Below are 9,801 nucleotides of genomic sequence, written 5' to 3' on the forward strand. Positions count from 1 at the left end.
TCAAAAAAAAAAAAAAAAAAAAAGCAAAAACCTAACTGAATTTCTATCATCTGCCCCCAAGATGCTTTCATTTCTTTGTACCCAAGGAGAAGACAATACAGAACAGAATTTCAGCAATTTTAATTTTAACCTTTCTGAGCTCAATATATCCCTTTAGAAATCCTTGGGGTTAGAGTGGATATATGCTTAAGTACTTTAAATACTAACTTTTACAACTGCTTAATGTCTTCACATGTCTCCCCAAACTCTTGAAAAGATAATGAGGTTATAAAAAACAACAAAAAAATAGATAAAGCCAAAGTTTCCACAGGCTTCCTTCCAGTCCTAATTTCCCTCTCAGAGGTGATCATTCTCATTAGTTTAATGTTTTTCCTAAGAGATTCCATTTTCTTTGTGTGTATAAAAATACACAAATATTGGGCAGTGCCTGTGGCTCAGTGGGTAGGGCACCAGCCCCATATACCTTGCAAGGGTGGCAGGTTCAAACCTGGCCCTGGCCGAACTTCAACAACAAAAAAATAGCCAGGCGTTGTGGCAGGCACCTGTAGTCCCAGCTACTCGGAAGGCTGAGGCAAGAGAATAGCTTAAGCCCAAGAGTTTGAGGTTGCTATGAGCTGTGTGATGCCACGGCACTCTACCAAGGGTGACTCTCTCAAAAAAAAACAAGACGAAACAATCAAATAAAACCAGGAAGTGAAACATGTTATAAAACCAATACCCTGGACTCCCCCCCCCCCATTTTTATTTATTTATTTAGAGACAAAGGCTCATTCTGCTGCCCTGGATAGAGTGCTTTAGCATCATCAAAGCTCACAGCAACCTAAAATGCCTAGGCTCAAGCAATCTTCCTATCTCAGCCTCCCAAGCAGCTGGGACAATAGGCACTCACAGCTAGTTTTGTATTTTTAGTAGAGACTGGGTTTTAACTCTTGCTAGTCTCAAACTCCTGAGTTCAAGCAACCCACCCACCTCGGCCTCCCAGAGTGCCAGAATTATAGGCCTGAGCCACCACACCCAGCCACCTTGGACTTTTCTAAAAAGTCAGTATCATGGGAGGAAGGGCATGTGGAAGGCTAGTAATTGGTTCTATGATGAAATACCAAAAAAAGACATAGAACCAATAGCCATGTATGCATGTACCCAGGTTAAATCTTGATGAGGAAACAGATGTAACAGACATATTATGATAATTGGGGATCTTTGAAAATGCAGTGAATATTAGGTTATATTATAGAATTAATAACTTGTCTTAGGTGTGACAATGGTACGTGGTTATGTAGGGGACTAGACTTATTATAAAGAGATTAATGTTAAAGAACAGAATTTAATGGTGATGTGTCATGCTATCTACAACTTATATTCAAATGCTATATAGTCAAAAAGAGGTATAAATATAAATTCAGAGATAAAGCAAATATGCAAAAGGTCAAAAGACGTTATAGCTAGATGAAGATACACAAGGTTTGTCTATTTTAAAAGTTTTCTTACATGTTTTGAAAATTTTCATGATTAAAAAATTGGAAGAAAGGGGCAAGATGGCCCACTGGAGTCAGCCTTCGACAGACGCTCCCATCCAGAGGGAAGGATAATGTCCAGAAAGTACCCAATTAAGCTGAAGACTGGGAGCTGAGCTAAGAGAGAAGAGTAATAATTGCAGGTCACCTCTGGTGAGACAAGGTGCCACTTCAGTAAAGCAAACTTTAGCTACAAAATTTATCCCAAAGGAAAAGTGCCCATCCCCTCCCCCAAGAAAGTTGTGGGGTTTTTTTCCCCTTTGTTTGCTCCTGTAGGTTTTCTACAGGAGAACGGTAAACTGAGGACCTCTTGTCTCACCCCATGGGTGAGAGCTGTAGGAAGTAAGGACTACTTCCCCAGAGGGACCTTGCTGTGACCCTGAGCACTCTCTTGCCAGATAGGAAAATGAACTAACGTTTTCCCTGCCATTTTTAACTTCCAGTCCACCTTTCCCCCTTGCCTGATAATCCAGAAGCCTAACTAACCCCTGTAGAGACTGCGAGAGCGCCCTCCACCCTGCCAGACCAACCTGTGCACCCCATGCCCACCTTGCTGGAGCCTCTGTGCTGTGCCCCACCCTGCTAGACTCATGGGCCAAGCACTCTCCTTCCTAAAGTCACTGGGCGCCCTACACTGCCAGAACTGTGTGTGTCTCCCACCCTGCTGCTGGATCCGTGTGTCCCATGCTCTCAGAGCTGCTCCTATATTCAACTCCCTGGCTGTGGCACTGGCCTGGGAGCTGAGCAAGGTCACTCCCCACAAAGATTCAGCAACAACAGAGCGACCCCGCCAAGGTCTAATCTTGGAGAGACACCTCCCCAACTCTGAGGACTGCCAAAGGAAACCAGACCTCGCTCCATGGTGCTTCAGAGCAGCTGGGGCAAAGGTATAGTAAGCTGAGGAAGAAAAACATTTGCTGACTTATCCTCAGGATTAGACTGAGTTCAGGTGGAACACTCACCAGTGGCCACTGAGTACCTGAAGCAGGCAGGCCTCAGCTCCCCCAGCCGGCTGGTGGCAGAGGGTAGTGGCTGGCCGAAGAGGCATTGACCTTCCTTTGACTCTGACAGGCGCAAAGCCCCAGCACATCTACTTATTGGTGGGAGCAGGACCTCAGCCCTATGGGATCGCCAGTGACTGGGTGTGAAAGAGGAGCAAAGTAGAGAAAGAGACGCAGCCTTGTGATCCAACTCTGCTCCTGGGTGGGCCTTTCTGAATACTGGAGCGAGCCAAATTTGAGCAGCCAGTAGACCTCCTCCATCTAGTTGCTAGAGACCTTTCCAACTCTCCCACTTGAGAATTCGTACTGACTCGGTCAATTGATTTGGAACTCCTAACCTGGGCCAATCATCCAAGGACCCTCTTGGGTGGTACCCTGGTTGTGTGGTAACGGGAAGGGTTGATTTTCCTCTTCCAGTTGTTGTCCATGGGCGTTAGGGTGACTTAGTTGCTTATATTTCTCCACAGCTAAGACTTCAAACCAGAGTCACTGAACCATGAGGATCGGACAAGGACCAGCTTAATACAAGACAGAGCCACCAAACCCTACCACACCAAGCAGGTTTCCTCAGCCTCAGACTGTAATACTGTACGGGTCCTGTGCAAAGCTGTAGGGGAAAAAGCTGCAGTCACCAGTCCCAGATCCTTAACAAAGGGCTGGTTAACCACAACTCCAGGAGTTCCCAGTCCAATTTCACCTACCTGCCCATCTAGCCAATCAGTAAAAAACAATCATGAGGCGGAATCAATGGAAAAACTCTGGCAACATGAATAATCAGAGTAGATCAACTCCCTCAAGGAACAATATGGCAGACAAAGCACAAGATCCCATTCATAAATAAGTAGCTGAGATGGCAGAAATCGAGTTCAGAATTTGGATAGCAAATAAGATTAACAGAATGGAGGTAAAGATGGAATTAGAATTTCAAGGAGTAATTCAAAAGACATCTCAAGAAGTCAATGAATTCGGCTCAGCACCTGTGGTTCAAGTGGCTAGGGCGCCAGCCATATACACCTAAGGTGGCGGGTTTGAATCCAGCCTGGGCCCGCCAAACAACAATGATTGCTGCAACCAAAAAATAGCCGGGCGTTGTGGCGGGCGCCTGTGGTCCCAGCTGCTTGGGAGGCTGAGGCAGGAGACTCGCTTGAGCCCAGGAGTTGGAGGTTGCTGTGAGCATGACGCCATAGCACACTACCCAAGGGGACAGCTTGAGGCTCTGTCTCAAAAAAAAGAAGAAGAAGAAGAAGAAGAAGACAGCTTTTGAACGCCCCCAAACACTCAAAGAGGAAGAGAAGTAGAGAGCAAAAACAAAGCATTCTCTCAGAGAGTTCTGGGATAATTCGAAGAGATCTAATATTCGCCTTATAAAAATTCCTGAAGGCAAAGAGGTTGCTTCAAAGGATACAGATGCTCTACTTCATGAAATAATCGAAGAGAATTTCCCAGACATGCCAAGAGATTCTGAAATTCAGATAGCAGACAGTTTTGGAACACCAGCACGACCCAAACCGAATAAAAAATTAGAAGAGGGCCAAGCAGGGTTGCTCACGCCTGTAATCCTAGTACTCTGGGAAGCTGAGGCAGCTGAACTGCCTGAGCTCAGGAGTTGGAAACTCTGAACTCCTGAGCCAGAGCAAGACCTCATCTCTTAAAAAAAAAAAAAAAAATAGGTGTTGTGGCAGGTGCCTTTAGTCCCAGCTATCTGGGAGGCTGAGGCAAGAAGATCACTTAAGCCCAAGAGTTTGAGGCTGCTATAAGCTATGACACCACGGCACTCTATCCAGGGCGTCTGAGTGAGTCCTCCCCTGCCAAAAAAAAAATATGAAAGATAATTAGCAGTAGAATTATGTAATATACCATCTTCAGTCTCGCTATGTTGTCCTTGGTAGAGTGCCCTGGTGTCACAGCTCACAGCAACCTCAAACTCTTGGGCTTAAGTGATTCTCTTGCCTCAGCCTCCCAAGTAGCTGGGACTACAGGTGCCCACTAATATGCCCGGCTATTTTTTGGTTGTACTTGTCATTGTTGTTTGGCAGCCCTGGGATGGTTTCGAACCTGCCAGTTCTGGTGTATGTGGCTGGTGCTCTAGCTGCCGAGCTGGAACATGTATTATTTTTATAATAAGAAAAATGGTAAGATGTATGGGCATCAGCTTAATCAAGTCATCAAACTTGGCTGCACTGATAATATCAGTAAGTGCTCAGAAGACCCACTTAAAGCCCTCAGAATAAGAGCCTACTTGTATTATTTCTATTTTTAAGGTTAAAATTTTGCAAACTACTCTAATGGATATACCTAGCTAAAAGCACTTACATGTTTTAAATAGTGACTAACACAAATAAATACTAACATTATGAATTATTATGTATTACTACTACTTTCATGAAGTCTATAGTATCAAGAATTTTTGTAAAAGCCAAAATGACAGAGTCACTAAAAACTCAATCATCTTAAGGATGACTCTAAAAGTAATCATGGAAGTAATCCAGGAGTAGGCATTTAAAATTTTTTGACAGCCTTTGAACAGAAAGGTGTTCTTCTTAGAAAAAAAACACTTCCGTGCTCATCCATGCTCTGGAGCCAGAGTTGAATTTTACTCAGTCACGTGAGCATTAGGGATCATCACAATGGCACTTCACCCTGGCACCTCTCATGTTGGAAGCTTTCTGCCAAGGTTTCCTTTCAACCCTGAACTGTAACTGAGAAGGAAGGCCCTTTCTAACTTCTCAGTTGCCAGAAACAGGAGATTCAATACCAATTTACTTAAAGGCCTATAAAGTAACACCAGAGATCTGTGGGATTCAGTTTGTCCTCTAACGTAAAACAGTTTCACACCACCGTTGCATTAAGACGTGATGTTTTCTCTGTTCACATTATACAGTATACTCAAAATTGCTTTTTCTGAGGAGCAAATTTTTTGCAAACATTCTTTCTAACAAAGAGTCATATTTTTATTTTTTAGAGACAGGATCTCACTTTGCTGTTTTCCTAAGGGTAAAGAAAAAAGACGCTTCCTCATACAAAAATGTTGTCTGTGTTAGGCAAACAAAGGCTTTTCTGATATTTTAATCACTGAGCCACATTTCCCACTAAATCCTTTAAAAAGAATAAATTATCAGAAGATTATTATACATAATGTACTAAGAGACATGATGAATCGTACATTATTACAGCACTGTGACCAAAGGAGCTAAAAACGTCTGTCTTCTTACGCAGTAAAAATAAAGACATGGTAATACCGACAAACACATAATTTGTCCTAGTGAATGTGCTATCCATCACATAATTGTCCTTCATAGCTTTTACCTCAAAATCTTGAATATGGTTGACATATATTAAGTATTTATGACTATTTCTTTAGTTCCAGCTATTGGGGAGGCTGAGGCAGGAAGATGGCTTGAGCCCAGAAGTGTGAAGCTGCAGTGAGTTAAGATCACAATAGGGGCTCAGCACCCGTAGCTCAAGCAGCTAAGGTGTCAGCCACATACACCAGAGCTGGCGGGTTCAAATCCAGCTCAGGCCTGCCAAACAACAATGACAACTACAACCAAAAAATAGCTGGGCGTTGTGGTAGGCGCCTGTAGTCCCAGCTACTTGGGAGACTGAAGCAAGAGAATCGCTTAAGCCCAGGAGTTGGAGGTTGCTGTGAGCTGTGATGCCATGGCATTCTACCCACGGAGAGAGATTGAGGCTCTGTCTCAAAAAAAAAAAAAAAAAAAAATCACAACAGGACACTCTGGCCTGGGCAGCAGAGCAAAAAAGAAAAAGATAAATCTATAGGTACCCAGAGACATACATACACATTATTACTAGTAATCTGTATGATTTTAAATCCTCTAAAAATTAAGTAAAGGAAATCAGAGGATGTCATCTAAATAAAGCCCACTTTATTTTTCAGTACTTTAAAATACATATATATAGAAATGGGGGAAGGAGGAAGAACATGAGGAGGAAAAAAGGAAGAGACAGAGGATTAAAAAATGTGTGTGTGTCTCTATATATTTATTTTTTTTGAGACAGAGTCTCACTTGCCCTTGGTAGAGTTCCTGGGCGTCACAACTCACAGCAACCTCAAACTCTTGGGCTTAAGCAATTCTCTTGCCTCGGCCTCCCAAGTAGCTGGGGCTACAGGCACCCACCACAACGCCCAGCTATTTTTTGGTGCAGCTGTCGTTGTTTAGCAGGCCTGGGCTGGACTCAAACCTGCTAGGCTTGGTGTATGTGGCCGGCGCCCTACTCACTGAGCTTTTTTTCTTCTTTTTTTAAGAGACAAAGTCTCACTTTATTGCCCTTGGTAGAGTGCTGTGGCATCACAGCTCACAGCAACCTCCAACTCCTGGGCTTCAGCGATTCTCTTGCCTCAGCCTCCTCTGTCCCGTAGCTGGGACCACAGGCACCTGCACAATGCCCAGCTATTTTTTGTTGCAGTTTGGCTGGGGCTGGGTTCGAACCCACCATGTTCAGTATATGGGGTCAGCGCCTTACCCAAGGAGCCACAGGCGCTGCCCCGCACTGAGCTATTGGAGCCAAGCCTAAAAAATACATTTTTAATCACTGGCCTGGGCCACCACACCCTGCAGCTTTGAACTCTTAAAGTACCATCAGGAACTACATTGAAGTATCTAGACTAGGGTGTCCAACTTGAAGCCCAGGAGCTCTGAATACGGCCCAACACAAAATTGTAAATTTACTTAAAACAATTATGACATTTTTTTGTTGTTTTTTTTTGATGAAACTTGATTGTACAGTTCTTTTTTTTTTTTGAGACAGAGTCTCACTATGTCTGCTCTCGGTAATGTGCCGTGACATCACAGCTCACAGCAACCTCAAACTCTTAGTCTTAAGTGATTCTCTTGCCTCAGCCTCCCAAGTTGCTGGGATCATAGGTGCCCACCACAACGCCCAGCTGTTTTTTGGATGCAATTGTTACTGTTGTTTAGCAAGCCCAGGCTAGGCTTAAACCTGCCAGCCTTGGCGTATGTGGCTGCCACCCTACCATTGAGCTACCGGCACGGAGCCAATTGTACAGTTCTTGAATGTGAACTTTGTAGATGACAAACTTAGTGTCACAGTATCACATAAAAATAAACATACATATGCTCTCACTGTTGGTACACATGTGTGGCTTCAGTTTTATGTAGGTGTGTGGCTTTGAGTTTGTTATCTTCCAAACACAGTCAAACTGACACCATCAGGTGGTATATGTGCTCATGGTAACTTGGTGAGGTAGTGATTATCAATAATATTTCAACCTACCATTGCAATGTTAGGCATTTAATGTTATTTAGAAGTCAGGTAAGCATTCTTTTTTTTTTTTTTTTTTTTAGATGGAGCCTCAAGCTATCCCCCTCGGTAGAGTGCCATGGCATCACAGCTCATAGCAACCTCCAACTCCTGGGCTCAAGCGAGTCTCCTGCCTCTGCCTCCCAAGTAGCTGGGACTACAGCCGCCCACCACAACGCCTGCCCATTTTTTGGTTGCAGCCATCATTGTTGTTTGGCGGCCTGGGCTGGGGATTCAAACCCGCCACCTTAGATGTATATGGCTGGTGCCTTAGCCGCTTGAGCCACAGGCGTCAAGCCAGAAGTCAGGTAAGCATTCTTATTTAATTATTAAGGGCATCTCCACACCTCACACATCACCTGCCATGCTTTACAACTGGCCAGCTGCCTTGCCCTGCATCAGCAGCCCAAGATGTGGAAGGGCCCAAACCTTGCTTTCTATTTTCCTGTCCATTAATTTTCATAATGAAAGTAAATATAATCCCTTATCTATTATTACTTTTTAAATCCCAGCATGGCTTCTACAATATCTCAAAAGAGAAGAGAAACCCCCCCCAAATAAAAATTACAGATGAAGGAAGATTGTTTAATTAAAAGTGGACAAATGACAACTTTTTTGTCAAGGCAAATAGTAAGGCACTCTGCTTAATTTGTAGGGCATCTGTGCAAGTTTTTAAAGACTATAATTCAAAAGGCACTTATGCAACAACGTACTGCCAAATATCATGCGTATGAAGGCTTATGTAGTAAGGACAAAATAGTGGAACTGAAAAATTGTCTGTCTTTTCAACAAAAATACTTTTTAAAAGTTGTAACTCAGGGCCGGGTGTCGTGGCTAATACCTATAATCCTAGCACTCTAGGAGGCAGAGACAGGTGGATCACTTGAGCTCAGGAGTGTGAGATCAGCCAGAGCAAAAGCAAGACCCCATCTCCACTAAAAACAGAAAAATTAGGTGGGTACTGTAGTCTCAGCTACTCAGGAGCCTGAGTTAGGAGGATAGCTTGAACCCAGAGTTTGAGGTTGCTGTGAGGTAGGCTGATGCCATGGCACTCTAGCCTGGGCAACAGAGTGAGACTCTGTCTCAAAAGTTAGGCCAGGCATGGTGGCTCATGCCTGTAATCCTAGCACTCTGGGAAGCTGAGGCCAGGTGTATTACCCTGAGCTCACAGGTTTGAGACCAGCCTGAGCAAGAGTGAGACCCCTGTCTCTTAAAACAGCCAGGCATTGTGGTAGGTGCCTGTAGCCCCAGCTACTTGGGAGGCTGAGGCAAGAGAATCACTTAAGCCCAAGAGTTTGAGGTTGCTGCGAGCTGTAATGCCATAGCACTCTACCAAGGGTGACATAATGAGACTCTGTCTTTAAAAAAAAAAAAAAGAAAATGAATGTCAAAAAGCTTTAAAAATGGATAACATCATGCAAATCATCCTCAAGACTGAATTTCATAAAGGCCAAAGGATTGAATCATTGCCAATCCTAGGAATTCCATTAAAGTATTGATGCTGACTATGTCAACACCATTCGCTTTTCAGAAGTAAGATGGTTAAGTCCAGGCCAAATGTTGAAAAGATTTGATGATTTGAGATATGTTATCAAGTCATTTATGGTATCAAAAATCAAATTTGTGGCAGAACCTGACAATGAAAACAGCCCTACAGATTTGTCTTTAAGGTGAAAACCAACTTACCAATACAATGTTTTAAACTGTAACCGCATTCTGAATGAAACTGAAATTATAGCAAGCTCAAATGAAAGCAAACAATTTTATGCATTTCAACACATTGGCTAAACACAGTCCTGTGAACACTTAAAAGTACACAGCTTTGCTTTTCAATTTGATATAAGGATTTGGAAACAGATTTCAAGATTTCTGGGAAAATAATCAATATTTTGGTGCATGTGCAACTCCATTTTCAGTTGACATAAATTTTCAAATGGAATACACAATGCTGCAATCTGACGTTCAACTGAAAGAAAAATTTGATCATGTCTCTTTTTTTTTTT

At 43.2% G+C, this 9,801-nt stretch overlaps 1 protein-coding gene across 1 annotated transcript in view; it reads right to left on the minus strand.

The window, feature by feature from the left end:
- The window catches only part of NUDT3 (nudix hydrolase 3), a 109,468-nt gene that overhangs the window by 33,653 nt on the left and 66,014 nt on the right, over positions 1-9,801 (minus strand). The window lies entirely within an intron of this gene.

The sequence above is a fragment of the Otolemur garnettii genome, unplaced genomic scaffold (assembly GCF_000181295.1).
Source record: "Otolemur garnettii isolate 467f Iridium unplaced genomic scaffold, OtoGar3 scaffold00031, whole genome shotgun sequence".
NCBI lineage: Eukaryota > Metazoa > Chordata > Mammalia > Primates > Galagidae > Otolemur > Otolemur garnettii.